Source organism: Bombina bombina, chromosome 1, assembly GCF_027579735.1.
Source record: "Bombina bombina isolate aBomBom1 chromosome 1, aBomBom1.pri, whole genome shotgun sequence".
In the NCBI taxonomy this organism is placed as follows: Eukaryota; Metazoa; Chordata; class Amphibia; order Anura; family Bombinatoridae; genus Bombina; species Bombina bombina.
The window spans coordinates 799,396,960-799,413,128 of NC_069499.1; the positions used below are offsets into that span (position 1 = coordinate 799,396,960).

At 39.9% G+C, this 16,169-nt stretch overlaps 1 long non-coding RNA gene across 1 annotated transcript in view; it reads right to left on the minus strand.

Annotated features, from left to right (window-relative positions):
• The window catches only part of LOC128639896 (uncharacterized), a 37,032-nt gene extending 21,742 nt beyond the window's left edge, over nt 1-15,290 (minus strand). The window contains exon 1 of the long non-coding RNA XR_008399272.1: nt 15,160-15,290. This is a non-coding gene — a long non-coding RNA (uncharacterized LOC128639896). The remainder of the gene's footprint in view (nt 1-15,159) is intronic.
• Nucleotides 15,291-16,169: the final 879 nt, after the last annotated feature.

The window sequence follows — 16,169 nt, forward strand, 5'->3', positions numbered from 1 at the left end:
TTTAATAACTATTAGTATAAAAAAATTGAATTGTACTTGTAATTAAAGATTTGTATTCTAAAAAAAAAATTGTATTTCCCCAAAAAATAAAAATAATTGTATTTGAACATTTAGATTTGTATTCGTAGGTCACTATTTATGTTCAATAATAAAGAATCACACACGCTTGCTTTTTTGACAGTAATCTTATTCCATAGATGTCACAGCCACCAGCTGGCTGATGCTCCCGGCAACAACCTCCAGGGGAATTCATCCTTAGGTACGAGAGTCTCCAAAATCCAGCCACAGGCAAAACACTTTCCACAAACTACACTGCAAATGTGTCCCAATCTCATAGCTGTTGTCAAACAGCTGTGCCTTAGGAGCAATTCCCCTAGATGTTGTTACCGGAGCATCAGCCAGATGGTGGCTGCGACAGCCTGCCCTTTTCCACCTATACAGTGCCACCTTACTTGTGAGTGACCCATTTGGGATTTTATTATCTGTTTCATAAATCACACAGTCTACACCATGAGGCGCCCTTGTGTTTTTACCTTGTAGTTTATCACCAAACTTGCTATCACATTGGTTCCTATTTTACATAGGTAATATTCTTGGGCTTCATTTACGAAGCTGCAGGTGCAGCTTTGGTGCCTGAGTGATCGAGAAACTCTAGTTAAACATGAAACCCAAACATTTTCTTTTTTGATTCAGATAGAGCATATATTTGTAAACAACTTTACTGTTTAGTTCTACTATCAATTTTGCTTTATTCTCTTGGTATCCTTTCTTGAAGTAGCAGCAATGCACTATTAGGATCTACCTTGGGTTGCCACCTTAGCCATGTTTTCCTAGGCACTAATGAGTTGCACATGCTAGACAACTCTGTTCATATTGCTCCCTGCACACCCTGTAGCATGTGTAACTCATAAGCTTCAGGGAAAATGTGGCTGTGGTGCAACCCTAGAACTAACTGAACACATCAGTAAGCCAATCACAAGAGGTACATACATAGAAAGTTGTTAAAAATTGTATATTCTATCTGAATCATTTAAGATTTTTTGGGGGGTTTCAGGTTTCATCATCCTGGTCAGGTGCAACCGGGATGATTGACAAGTACCTTGACTTCTTAAGCAATTAATGAACTGTTTTTAATAAATGGGGTCCATACTGTATAACAAAAGGGGGACTTCTCTAATCTCATCTCTACTCTTTCCTCTAACCCAAAACGTATGTTCTCCACGTTCAATACTCTTCTCCAACCTTCCAATACAACCTCTCTCTCAGCCCAAGATTTTGCCAGCAACTTCAATAACAAAATTAACTTCATTAGAAGTGAAATATGCTCTCAATATACTACCAATCTCCCACCCCCTCAAAATCTCACAATCATCCAAAACCCAAATATCCAAAAATGCAGCTCTTTTGCCCCTGTTAACGAGGATGAAGTTTCTGCCCTTATACTGTCCTCCCACCTCACTACCTGTCCCCTCGACCCCATCCCCTCACAGCTACTCCCCTCCCTCTCTTCTACCCTCACCCCCATACTCACACACATTTTCAACCTCTCCCTCAGCACTGGTATATTTCCCTCATCTTTAAAACATGCACTGGTCACACCTATCCTCAAAAAACCTTCCCTCGATCCAACCTCCCCATCCAACTACAGCCCTATTTCCCTACTCCCTCTTGCCTCAAAGCTCCTCGAAAAGTTAGTATACGCAAGTCTATCCCATTTCCTTACACTAAACTCTCTTCTTGACCCACTGCAATCTGGATTTCGTCCCCATCACTCTACAGAGACAGCAATTGTCAAGGTTACCAACGACCTACTTACAGCAAAATCCAAAGGCCTTTTCTCTCTGCTTTTGCTCTTTGACCTGTCTGCAGCCTTTGACACTGTTGACCACCCTCTTTTGCTCCAAACCTTCCAATCCTTTGGCATCTGCGATACAGCTCTCTTGTGGTTCTCTTCCTATCTGACTAACCATACATTTAGTGTAGCCTTCTCCGGAGCATCCTCTGCCCCATTACCACTTTCTGTTGGGGTACCTCAAGGCTCTGTCCCCTTCTCTTTTCAATCTACACGTCATCATTAGGTTCCTTAATAAAGTCCCATGGGTTTCAATATCATTTGTATGCCGATGACACCCAAATCTACCTCTCTGCACCAGACCTACCTCCTTCCTTACTAACCCGTGTCACTAACTGTCTTTCACATATCTCATCTTGGATGTCCTCTCACTACCTTAAGCTAAATCTCGCCAAAACTGAACTGCTTATTTTTCCCCTTCTTCCAATGTCTCCACCTCCAAAATTTCTATAACTGTTGATAATTCCATCCTTACCCCAATGTCTTCACTTGACTCAGATCTTTCCTTCACTCCTCACATTCAGTCCTTGGCTAAAGTCTGCCGCTTCCACCTTAAAAACATCTCTAAAATTAGACACTTCCTTACACAAGATACAACTAAGGTTTTAGTCCACTCTCTCATCCTTTCCCGCCTTGACTACTTCAACTCCGTCCTCTCTGGTCTACCTAGCTGCCGCATAGCTCCTTTACAACCCATTATGAATGCCTCAGCCAGGCTCATCTTCCTTACTTGTCGCTTTTCATCTGCTGCACCTCTCTGCCAATCCCTTCACTGGCTTCCTCTTGCCTCTAGGATTAAACACAAAATCCTCACTCTGAAATACAAAGCTCTCAACTGCACTGCTCCCCCCTACATTTCAGAACTTGTCTCCAGATCCTCTCCCTCCCATCCCCTTCGATCAGCTCAGGATCTCATCCTCTCCTCCTCTCTTGTTACTTCCTCACATTCCCGTTTACAGGACTTCTCCAGACTGGCCCCCATCTTGTGGAACTCCCTGCCTCGCTCCACAAGACTCTCCACTAGTTTTAACAGCTTCAAGCGATCCCTAAAAACTCTACTATTCAGGGATGCTTACAACCAACACTAACCTTTCCTAACTCCATTGCTTTCCCCTTGAACCCATTAGAATGTAAGCCTATGAGCCCAGCTGTTTGCAGATTGCCTTCATAAGAGCCGACTGCAACAGTGAAACTCTTGGCAGGGCCCTCTACCCACTTGATTCCTACAAAAGCTATCCTGTATACCGACTATGTTTACAGCGCTGCAGAATCTGTTGGCGCTCTACAAGTACCTGATAATAATAATAATAATACTGCAAATAAATCTAATCACAAACCCCAGACCAACACTACTCTTATGCCTAACTCCAAGCCCTATGGGACCTTAACAGCACTTAAAGGGATGCTAAATGCAAATGTTTCTTTCATGATTCACATAGAGCCTGCAATTTTAAGCAACTCTCTCATTTACTCGTATTATCGATTTTTCTTCGTTGTCTTGCTATATTTATTTGAAAAAGCAGGAATCTAAGCAGCCCATTTTTGGTTCAGCACCCTGGATAATGCTTACTGATTGGTGACTACATTTATCCACCAATCAGGAATCAGCAAGTGCAACCCAGGTGCTGAACCTAAAATGGGCCGCTCCTAAGCTTCACATTCTTGCTTTTTAAATAAAGATTGCAAGAGAACGAAGAAAAATTGATAATAAGAGTAAATTAGAAAGTTGAAGTTGCTTAAAATTGCATGCTCTATCTGAATCATGAAAGAAAGAAAAATGGTTTACTATCCCTTTAAAAGATACCAGTTTTCCCCTCAGACACACATCAGCAACTGGATTAACCTCATAACTGTTAGAACTGCCAACACTTTTATTACATTACTTGCTAGGATAACCCACCACAATTAACTGTTATTAATCTCAGCAACCACTAGGACTGCCACTGCAATTAACCCCTACCACAAATAACTCCTTAAAGGGACACTCAGGTTAAATTAAGTTTTCATGATTCAGATACAGCATGCAATTTAAACAAGTTCCAATTTACTTCCATTAAAAAAAAATGTGCAGTCTTTTATATTTACAATTTTTGAGTCACCGGATCCTACTGAGCATGTGCAAGAATTCACAGACTATACGTATATGCATTTGTGATTGGCTGATTGCTATCACATGGTACAAGCGGAGTGGAAATAGACATAACTTTGAAATTTGTTATAAAAAAATCTACTACTCATTTGAAGTTCAGACTAAGAACTATTGCATTGTCTTGTTATCTTGCATTTGTTGACTATGCAAATCTAATGTGTTGACTGGTCCTTTAACTGAAAGAACCACCATAATTAAACCCTATCTTCATTAACTCTATAGCCACCAGACTGTAATTAACGCCAATAGCAACCACCCCCAGCAGGGGGTTTAACACTTAAAGGTTGTGATGGGAAATGTAGTTATGAGGGTGTTTAAGGTTATGGAGATACCTTAAATATTTTAACGTAGGAAACACTTTAAAGTATCTGGTAAAGGTAAAAGGACATTTTCTTTTATGATTTAGGTAAAGCATACACAACCTTCCAATTTACTTTGATTATCATTTTTGCTTTATTCATTGGAATCCTTTATTAAAGGAGCAGCAAAACACTATTGGGAGCTAACTGAACACAATGGTAAGCCAATGACAAGAGGCATATATGTGCAGCTAGCAATCAGCAGTTAGCTCTCCCGAGCCTACCTAAGTATGCTTTTCATTAAAATATACCACGAGAACAAAGCAAATGTGATAAGTAAATTGGAAAGGTGTTTAAAATGGTATGCTCTATCTGAATCATGAAAGAAAAATGTTTGGTGTCACTTATACTGGGTGTGGCTACTGTTAGTATTACTTGAGGTTGGGGTACTAAGGGGCTAATGCAGTAATGGGTAAAGGGATAAAAAGACGTTTCAGTTGTCTTGCTATCAAATAATATAAAAGTAAAATCATAAGAATTTTACATGTTGTTTGCTGTAATTGTTTTTCAAAATTCAAACTCCACCTACCACTTGCCTCGTATGGAGGAGCCAATCTTAGGTTTATTGTGCAGACAACAAGGCTCATTAAAGGGACACTGAACCCAATATTTTTCTTTCATGATTAAGACAGAGCATGCATTTTTAAGCCACTTTCTAATTTACTCCTAATCTCAATTTTTCTTCGTTCTCTTGCTTTCTTTATTTGAAAAATAAGGTATCTAAGCTAAGGACCCAGACAATTTTTGGTTCAGTACCATGGGCAGCACTTGTGTATTGGTGCTGTCCAATCAGCAAGGACAACCCAGGTTGTGAACCAAAAATGGGCTGGCTTCTAAACTAACATTCTTGCTTTTCAAATAAAGATAGCAAGAGAATGAAGAAAATTGATAATAGTATTAAATTAGAAAGTGGCTTAAAACTGCATGCTCTATCTGAATCATGAAAGAAAAAATGTGGGTTCATTGTCCCTTTAAGTTAGCATAAAGTGAATTGTTTTTCAATTGGTACCTGTTAAAGCAAATGAAGGAAATACATGTAGCATGGTTAGCTTTTATAAGTCAGCAGGGTGCTTTTTCCGTTTGGAGAAAATTTCAGAGCTAAATTACATGGAAAAGGGACAGGGGGTAGGGTTAGAGAGCTCTTTCTGTAGGGATCAGGGAGTTGTAAGGGTGAGAAAGGATCCCTACACTGCAGAAAATAAAAATAAATACACACACATAAAGCCCTAAACTGCATACTGGCAGACTAACTGCCATTACCTAAGATGGTGGGGAAAAAAGCTGTTTGCAAGGGATCAGGTAGGTTCAAGGGTGGGAAGTGCCAGGTGGGAGGGTAATCTAAATGATTTACCTCTTCACTGCCGATAATGTCAGAAGTGTGACAAATTAGCAGCCTTCTAATTAGCAAAAACCAATGGCAAAGCCATGCATGTCTGCTATGTCTGAACAAAGGGAATCCCACAGAAGCTTTTACAACCATTTGTCTTATGACTGCTGTAGTTGTGTGCAAATAATATCAGTAAGAAACCCCAAGTTTGTGAAAAAGTTAACTATTTGTTTATATGATAATATTTGGTGGCCAAATAGTAACATCAAATATGCCTAGATCAATACCTATATTTTCCATAGGTAAATAAAAATAAACAAAGGCTCTATTTCTATTTAAATGGAATGATAGCAGGTACTTTGGGCAAGTTTTTCTCTGAAATTCCCAGTAGCAAAGGGGTTAAAGGAAGATTAAAGTAAACTTTCATGATTTAAATAAAGCACACCATTTTAACCAACCTTCCAATTCACTTTAATTATCTAAACGTGCACAGTCTTTATGCACACTTTCTGAGGCATCAACTCCTACTGAGCATTTGAGAGAATTCACAGTATATAAGTACATGCATTTTGTGATTGGATGATTGCTCTCACATAATATAGGGGAAGGAAAACTTTTCTAACTTTGAAATTCGTCAGAAAAAAATATACATGTACAATTTGAAATTAAAAGTTCTTTTGTATTATCTTTTTTTTTTTTTTTTTTTTAAGTTTCAAAAGTTTATTAAAATTTCAAGCTTTTACATAGAAATAAACATACAAAATGAAATCAATTACACTCTTGAATCATTTTACATCTGACTTTTGTGAAGGTATGAATAAAAGGGATGAAGGGGTAGGGGGGAAAGGGAGATTCAAGTACGGCTACAATAAATACCAGAATTAAGAGAAAGAGTCATTGTACAATAAGGTATACCATCCAAACCTACGTGTTTCTCTAACGTTACTAAGGGCTTTTCTATGACCTTTTCTTTTCTAGGGCTTGTTTAAGCTACTTAGGATAAGAGTGTATGTAGGTTTCCCATACAAAAAGCATCTGAGCGTATAGGTCTAAATTTTTATTTTTCATGTAGGAATATTCCTCCAGTGATATTGTGCGATTACACTCTGAGTGCCAATGTGCCAGGGAGGGGATCTTATCTGACTTCCAGTTCCTCGCAATCATGATTTTAAAGCTATTGCTCAGAATATAAAATAATTTTTTTAATGGAGTAGAGAGTTTGCTCGGGACCTTATTAAAGAGCCACAAGCAGGGGTCCAAGGGGGTGGGTACTCCTAGTATTTTACTGGTTTCTTGAGCTATCTCGTTCCAAATAGGCTTTATTTTGCTGCATTGCCACCATATGTGGGACATGTGGCATTCCCCAGATCCACATCTCCAGCACTGTGCTGATTTGAGTTTATATATTTTTTTACACCGCTCTGGGGTTAGGTACCATCTCTGTAGTAATTTTAAATTGAGCTCAACAAATTTGCAGGAGACTGTGGTTTTTTTTATGTTGGCAAAAATTTGCAGGGCATCTGTATATGTAATTTCTATACCTAATTCAGAATTCCATCTGTCTATATAGTATGGAAGGGCTCCATGTGGTTGTTGTGATAAGAGGGAGTGTGTAATAGACAGAGCGTGTCTGGTTGGAGTGCTTTTATGACAGATAGATTCGAAAGGTGTCATTGACCTGATCATATTATTGGTTTGTGGATGAGATGTGATATATGAATGACACTGTCTGTAGAAAAGCCAGTCCTTAAAGACAGAAAAGCCTGTGGAAATTAGTTCTTCTATGCTAGGAGAATATTGTTCGTTTCCTAAGTGATGAATCTGCAAGGATCTGACAGAGGTACCTGCAAGCTTAGCTGTCATTGATAGACCAGGCCGGAATTCGTTGTTATGTGTTAACGGTGTTAAAGGTGAGAATTTTGACGATATATTGGGGTATTCGGTCAGAACCCTGTCCCAGACTCTGAAGGTTTCTGAAATAGTTTGTGTGGTGGATTTTAAGAATCTATCTCTATCTTTTGGCGACCAACATAGTTGGCCCAAGTGTTGATTTTGTGTCATATCGTGTTCTAATTGTACCCATGTTTTGTCATTCAGGTTTGAGTACCAGTCTATAATTCGCTGTAGGAAGGTAGCTTGTCTATACCGGTGGAAATCAGGGACCCCGAAGCCTCCTATATGTATGGGGAGAAGCATTATCTTTTTACCAATTCTCGCTCTATTGTTGAACCAAATGAAGTCTAAAATGTTTGATTGCAGGGTGTTTATATAGTTTACAGGGAGGGGAATGGGTAGGGTTTGAAAGAGATAAAGGAGTCTCGGAAGGATGTTCATTTTAATAACGTTGATCCTCCCTAGCCAGGAGATATGCTTCCTTTTCCAGGAGGAGAGATCTGTAGTTATCCCCTTAAGGAGCGGTTTTTAATTTAGTGTGAAAAGTTGATCTGGTGATGGTGTTAGTTGGATGCCTAGATATTTGAGTGAGTTTGTTTGCCAGCGGAATGGGCATATATGTTTGATTAGGTCTATATCTGTTGGCGGGACATTAACGTTCATTATTTCCGATTTCGTTTTATTAATTAGGAAGTTGGACACAATACTAAATACATCTAACTGATGGATGATATGTGGTATAGTGGTTAGGGGGTTAGTGATGCAGAATAAGACATCGTCGGCGTATAACATAATCTTGTAGTGTGGGTTTTGAATTTGTATACCTGCTATGCGGGGGTGATTTCGAATTTTATGTGCTAGTATTTCTATTACACAAGCAAATAGCAGTGGGGAAAGGGGACAGCCCTGTTGTGTGCCATTTGTGATATGAAATGGGGCTGAGAGAGAACCATTTATGTGAACTCTGGCTGTTGGGGTAGAGTACATGGCGAACACCCGATTTATGAAGTCCTGCCCTATACCCATTTTTCATAGTACCGCTCTCAGAAACTGCCAACCAACGCGGTCGAATGTCTTCTCCGCGTTGGTCGACAGAACCAAGAGCGGAATATTTTTGTGTGTAGCATATTCTATTAGTTGTATAACCCGGACCGTATTGTCTTTCGCTTCGCTGGTTGGCACGAATCCGACCTGGTCTTTTTCAATTAATTGTGGCAATACTGTATTTAATCTTACTGTGAGAATTTTGGCATATATTTTTAGGTCTGTGTTTAGAAGAGAGATTGGTCTATAATTTTCTACATATTCAGGGCTTTTTCCAGGTTTTGGTATAATGGAGATGAATGCTTCCAGTGTTCGAGTGGGAAAAGGGATCTCTGGGGTTATCGAATTAAAGAGAGAGAGAAGGTGCGGGGAGAGGAGATCTATGTATTTTTTATAATAGTAGTTAGTGTAGCCATCGGGGCCTGGTGCTTTGTGCGTGGGGAGGTCTTTTATGGTCTTTCTAATCTCAAGTAGGGTAAAGGGGTTTTGAAGAAATGTTTGTTGTTCTTCTGTCAATTCTGGTAGTTTAACATCTGATAAATATTGGTCGATATAGGATATGTTGGTCTCTGAGACGTGTGGATGTGGGTCTGTAGGTTTTGTAGTCAGATTGTACAATTGTTCATAGTAGGAGCGAAAGGAATCGGCAATATATGAAGTGTCATAGTGTGTTTTATTAGGGGACTTAATTGTGAGGATGTAGGCACGGTGAACTTTGCTTTTTAGTTTGCGGGCAAATAGCCTGCTGCATTTATTGTCGCCTTCATAATGTGTCTGCTTGAGTTTAAAGGCAAATGCTTTACACTCCTTATCTAGAAGGTTAGTCGTGGTCTGTTTTGTCTTTTGTAAAGCTTTAGCTAACTGTGTATCTTTAGGTGTTTTTTTTAAGTTGTGTTTCTAGATCATTAACTTTATTCAGGGAGTCATGTAGCAGTTGTCTTTGCTGTTGTTTAAAGTGGGAGTGCAGGCTCATCAATTCACCTCGTATAGTTCCTTTATGTGCTTCCCAGATATTCTGGAATGAGGATATTGAGTTAATATTAAAGTCGAAGAATTCTTTTATAGCTTTTTTTAATTTTGTCATTGTATTGTGGAAGGTCTAATAGTTCCTCATTAATTTTCCATATGTAGGTGGAAGGGGAAGCCGAGGAACATAATATTGAGCATAAAACTATAGAGTGGTCTGACCAGGACGAGGGTATGATGGATGAGTGTGTAGTTAGTGATAGGGTGGTTACATCTGTTAGTATGTAATCTATCCGAGAAAAGCGTGAGTGTGGGTGGGAAAAGAAAGTAAAATCATCTGTATCAGGGTGATGTATTCTCCACACATCGTGGACCGCCAAGTCTCTCAAGCCCTGTTTTATAACCGTCAGTGCCCTATGTGGTGTTGATGAAGTGTGATTCGAGTTATCTCGGTGCGGGTCTAATGAGACGTTAAGGTCTCCGCCTACTATTAACATACCCTTGGCCACCTTTAAGATTTTCCCAGTTAGGGAGGTTATGAATTTGTCTTGCCCAGTGTTTGGGGCATAGGCACATACTAAGGTAGTAGTTGTGTTAAATATTTTCCCCACTAATATTATGTATCTGTCCTCTGCATCCTTATATGAGTCAAACAGTTGGAAGGGTATTCCCTTTTTGATTAAAATCCCGACTCCATTAGTTTTGGAACTGTTTGAGGAGTAAAATGAGGGACCGAATTTATAAAAGAAAGTTTTAGGCTCCTGGCCTTTCAAAAAGTGGGATTCCTGTATGAATATTAGGTCACCTCCCTTGCTTTTAATATCTCGAATGACAATATTTCTTTTATGTGGATTATTTAGGCCTTTAGTATTAATTGTTAGAAGGGACAGTTGTCTGTTATTGTTTTATTTTTATTCATTATGATTTATCCTTGGTGGTAATACGCTGTGTAAGATGTGTGAAAACAATGTTAGATTATTTCTCAGGTCTAGACGGTATATGAACTGATTTTGAAACACAAGAAAAAAGGAGCATATACATTGTACATTTATAAGCATAAACAACATGAACATTGCAGGATGATTCATTATACTTAAGTGGTAACCGTTGGGGGCAGGATAGTTAACTAGGGAAGGGGGATGGCAAGAAGCCAAATGGAAGATTGAAATTCTTTTCATTTCAATCTGAGGTCCTACAGCAGTAAGAATTCAAGTATTAAACGTCAAAATAACAGTGTGAACAATTATACAAAGGGCCATCAACCCAAACCTTCCTAAAATATAAAAACCCTTATAGGGTTATGGTGAAGAAAACAAATCAACAAGAACAACAGCTTGCTTAACACGACAAGCAAGGCACTAATCAATTAATGAACTATGTTCTGACTAGTAATGGTGACAAGTATTACATTTCAAGATCTCACCCAATACAGACAGCACAAAGTGACATCGGTCATGTTCAGTCTCTTAATGATACAGGAGAAACGTTCAATCTTTCTTTTCGTTTCTTGAGGGATTGGACTTTATTCCAAGCTGTTTTCTGCAAGCTTGAGAATGGAGTGTGAGAAACTGCGGGCTGAGGGCTGTCTGCTGAAGATGGAGGTCCAGGTAATTTCAGGGGGATTCCCAGTCCTTTAGAGAGTTTATCAAGGTCCTGTACACCTTTGTATATGATTGTGGTCCCCTCATGGGGTACGATTAAACTAAAGGGGAATCCCCAGCGGTATTTGATGTTTTTATCCTGAAGTACTGAGGTGATGAAACAGGTTTCTTTTCTCTTTTGGATTGTGCTGGGGCTCAGGTCCGGATAAATTTGTAGCTCATGGTCCAGATATGTGATTGCGTGAGAGGATCTGGCTTTCTGCCAGATAGCTTCTCTGTCATTGAATCTGAGGAATTTTAGGATAATGTCTCTGGGGGGAGCATTTGGTGGTGGCGGGGATCGGAGAGATCTGTGGGCTCTTTCAACTTCTATCGGTGGGGCCTGCTGGTCTCCCAATATCTGACGGAAAAGGCCATGTAGATATTCCAACAGGTCTGCTGGCTTTATTAACTCAGGAATACCCCTGATGCGGAGGTTGCTCCTCTGACCCCTATTCTCTAAGTCCTCTATCTTTTCTTGTAGGGCTTCTATTTTGCTTTCATGTGTACTGGTTTGATTGTATAGTGAGCAGACCGCTTCAGTAGTCGTGTCCTGCGTTTCTTCAACTGTTACTATTCTCTCACCCATCTCTGTCATATCTCTTCGCAGCGTAGTTAGTTCTCTTGTTATAAGGGACTTGAGAGATTCAAAATCTTCCTTGGATGGGAGCTTAGCAATGTCCTGCTTAAGTTGTATCATATAGTCCGGAGATGACATTGGATCATTATGTACAGGGCAGTCTATGGAACTTAGTTCTTGCGTGTCTGATGTGCTGGACTGGAAAAAGGAGCTAACCAGTGCATTGGTCTGGGACTGACCCTTAGGGTTTTTATCCCCTTTATTTTTATTCTTGGATGCCATTGCTTCTGTGGGTGATCAAATTAATTTGGAGATCACAGTATACAGCTCTCTGCTTGGGCCTGCGTAGGCCTAATGATTTCTGCTTGGGTTTATGCCAGATTTTCAGTTAAGTGCTGTGCTTTATTAACTTGTCAGGTCTGTTAACTAATTGAGGCAATTTTTACTTTATACCTTGTTTTGGATCTGTGTATAGCCGTTCTGTTTTACCTCATTAGTGTTTCTTTTTACATCTGTAATGTTCTTTTTACTGCTGTTGTGTGATCTGCCTGTGTAGCATGTTATAGAAGCAGTGGATTTATTTGTACCATTACCTCTCCGTTATGGAGCATATGTGGAGCCTTTCGTGATCACTCTGATGTGTTCTCTTACCCCATCGGGTCTCCGCTCATCAGGCGCTATTAGAATTCCCTTCTGTCGCAGTTGTAATTGAGCCAAGATGGCGACGGAGCGCTCCTTTGCTCCTGCTTTAAGTAAAGTTGCGTGTGGGTCCGGTCTCCCCCGGTTGTGAAATTGTTCACATTTGGAGCTTCAGGTGTTGAGCCACAGCCTGCTGTGGGTGAAGAGTGCTAGACACTGTTTTAGGGGTGTCGGGTCTTACTGCTGTGCCGGAGCGACGTGACTATGCGGCCACTTTTTATTATGCATTTGTTAATTAAAGGGATACTAAACCCATTTTTTTCTTTCATGATTCAGATAGAGAATGCAATTTTAAGCAACTTTCTTATTTACTCCTATTATCAATTTTTCTTCGTTCTCTTGCTATCTTTATATGCTTAGTAGTCAGCCCATTTTTGTTTCAGCACCTGGGTTGTGCTTGCTGATTGGTGGCTAAATGTAGCCACCACTAAGAAAACGGTATCCAGGATGCTGAACCAAAAATGAGCCGGCTTCTTAGCTTAGATTCCTGCTTTTTCAAATAAAGATACCAAGAGAATGAAGAAAATTTTATATGAGTAAATTAGAAAGTTAATTAAAATTGCATGCTCTATCTGAAGCATGAAAGATAAAAAAATGGGTTTACTATCCATTTAAAAGATTCCAGTTCTCCCCTCAGACACACATCAGCAACTGCATTAGCCTCATAACTGTTAGAACTGCCACCACTATTATTACATTACCTGCTCGGATAACCCACCATAATTTACTGTTATTAATCTCAGTAACCACTAGGACTGCCACTGCAATTAACCCCTACCACAAATAACTCCTTAAAGGGACAGTCTACCATAGAATTGTTATTGTTTTAAAATATAGATAATCCCTTTATTACCCATTCCCCAGTTTTGCATAACCAACACAGTTATATTAATATACTTTTTACCTCAGTGATTTTCTTGTATCTAGGAACCTTCTTCCAGCCCCCTGATCACATGACTGTGACTGTCAGTGGCGGCTGGTGAATTATGAAGATGGAGGTGCACTTGGCCCCGCCCCTAGCCACACCCCTTGAAATAAAGCCCCGCCCCTCAGATGGCTATATATATATATATATATATATACACACACACACCACACACACACACAAACACACATATATATACACAAACACACTAGTCCCACTTTTATTTAAAACAAAATTAAAGGGAACTTGTCATACATATTTCTAGTGTGTGTGTGTACTCATCTTTATAGTCTGAGGTCTGGGATGGGGGAGTAAATCACAGGAGGAAGGGGATGCAGTAGGCACTGAGGGGCATTTAGTGGGTTAACCATCCCCAGTGCAAAGTGATGCTTCATTTTTATTTGTTCAAACATGACAAGCATAATGTATTTGTTTAATTATCAAATGATTTAACATTCATAACACCATACAATCACTCTTTTTTGTACATTGGCTGGTATGGAAAAAGTGATGTGGCTACAGAGGGATACACACATGCCCAGGAGAAAAATAGGCCACCCAGGCACCCTCTGCCCACCACCCATGCCTGCAGCCTGCTCCAGAGTCCATACATATACATACAGATGAGATCCATTACCCTAGTTATAAGCATATATACATTTTTACTGCAGCATATGAAGTTGGCTAGCAAGGTACCACATGGCATGAAGAAATACCTTTTTAAGTCTCATCATCACTATAAAGAAAATAAAGTCACTCAAATTTAATAGGGAAACAACCTTTAGTAATCAGGTAGGAATGTGGTAAAAATACATCACAGCTAAACAATACTGATTAACTAGACCCACATTTAAAACCAGCAATTTCATTACACAGACTACTACAGATATTATTGCTCAAAGTTTATATAAGAAATGTCAGCTTGTGACAACAGAGAAGCTTCAGTCTCCTGCTTAACCTCCTCCCCTCCTTACATGCCTAGACCATATTGTGAGCATAATTTAACCCCCTGGCGGTCAAAAAGAGCTGCAGTGCAATGTATTAGAATGTACTGAAATTCTCTATAATAGCCAAGGGGTTAAATAATGCTCTGCATCTTTTTTTTCTTCTTTTTTTTAAAAGAATGCTGGATTAGAAAATAGAAAAAAAAGCTGGTATTGCTAGAATAAGTAGTGTGTGCACTGTTTTCATGACCCTGCATAGGTGTTTAATAAATCTCTAACTTTCAGCTGTCACAAACTAAAACTTACGGGTCATTTTTCATCACATGTGAGGAAGATCTCCAGCACCCACCTAGGCTGCTTCTAGTGTATGGAGGAGGGGGGCATCACTTTAATCTTTTCACTGGAAGTTTATTGCCTGCTGCTCTCCGTGTTTAATTTCTACTCTCTGACAGAGCTGTGTGATTTACGCACACAACTCAGTCAGCTTAGGTCATTCCCCCTCAGTGTAGCACAGAAAAAAGATCAAGCTGTGCTACACCGGAGGGATGTGAAAAGTGATTTATTTTTTGGATTTTATTTTAACAGTGCTCTCTCACGGTGTCTTGCAGCTTAGTTTTCCAGGAGTCCAGCACTGTTGAAATATAATTAAAAAAAATCACATTCCACATCCCTCCTGATACAGAAGTTCTGAGTTGCGCTGCTTGCAATACACAGAGAGGGCTTTGAGGGAACATTGGAAATGAGGCATCATTATTACCTAGAATTTTATATACATACTCACTCAGATACATACTGCTGAGTCGTAGCCTCTCCTCACGCAGCCCTGCACAGTAGCCCTGGGCCCTCCCCTGAGCCTCACTGAATGGACCCGATCCTGGTGGCAGCATCGTTCTGGTCTCCCTGCGCACTGACACACACTAATCTGTCTAACAGCCTGTGTCATCCATGTGGCCGGGTGTGTCGTCACTCACAGTGCGCGCCTCTCAGTCAGTAGGTTAATTCCCCGCCAGAAACCATGCGCCTGCGTGGCCGATTTAGGAATTGGGAAGGCCCAGAGATTAGGGATATGATTGTCTGAACTTCTGTTACGCCCCTGCCTCCTCTCCTCCCACACACATAGTCAGCTCAGCTCTTAGTGTGCGAGTGTCACATGACAGCTGGCTCCCGCACACTAAGAGCTGTGCGAACAGGAAGGCTATGGGCTGGCCTGTATGTGGCGCTGCAGTCAATGCAGTTTTAAAGTGGAAAGTGCTTTTGCTTATACTTCTATGTATCGCACGTGCGATACATAGAAGTATAGGCAAAACAGCACTTTCCACTTTCAGGTTTCAGCCTAATATGCATGATGTCATGATGATAGTTACACTGCACAGTCTCACAGAAGACAGCACACAGGAAAATAATACATTTATAAATATAATATAAAATAATATAAATAAAAATTTTCATAATTTTTTTTTTCTCATTTTTTTTTCTTCTTAAGTTCTGCTATTTTTTTCCCTCTCCTCTGCCCCCTGGGGGTTCACGTCCGACAGTGCACATATGGAGGAGCCTCCACTGGTGACTGTTAATTATCTATTGTCTTAAATTTAGCATTGTATTGTGCTAGATCTTAAATAACTTTCTGTGCCTGAACACAGTGTTATCTATATAGCCCACATGTACTTTCTGTCTCTTTGTGTTGAAAAGAGATTTAAAAAGCATGTGATAAGAGGCAGCCCTCAAAGCCTTAGAAATTAGCATATGCGCCTACCTATGTTTAGTTTAAGCTAAGAACACCAAGAGAAAAAC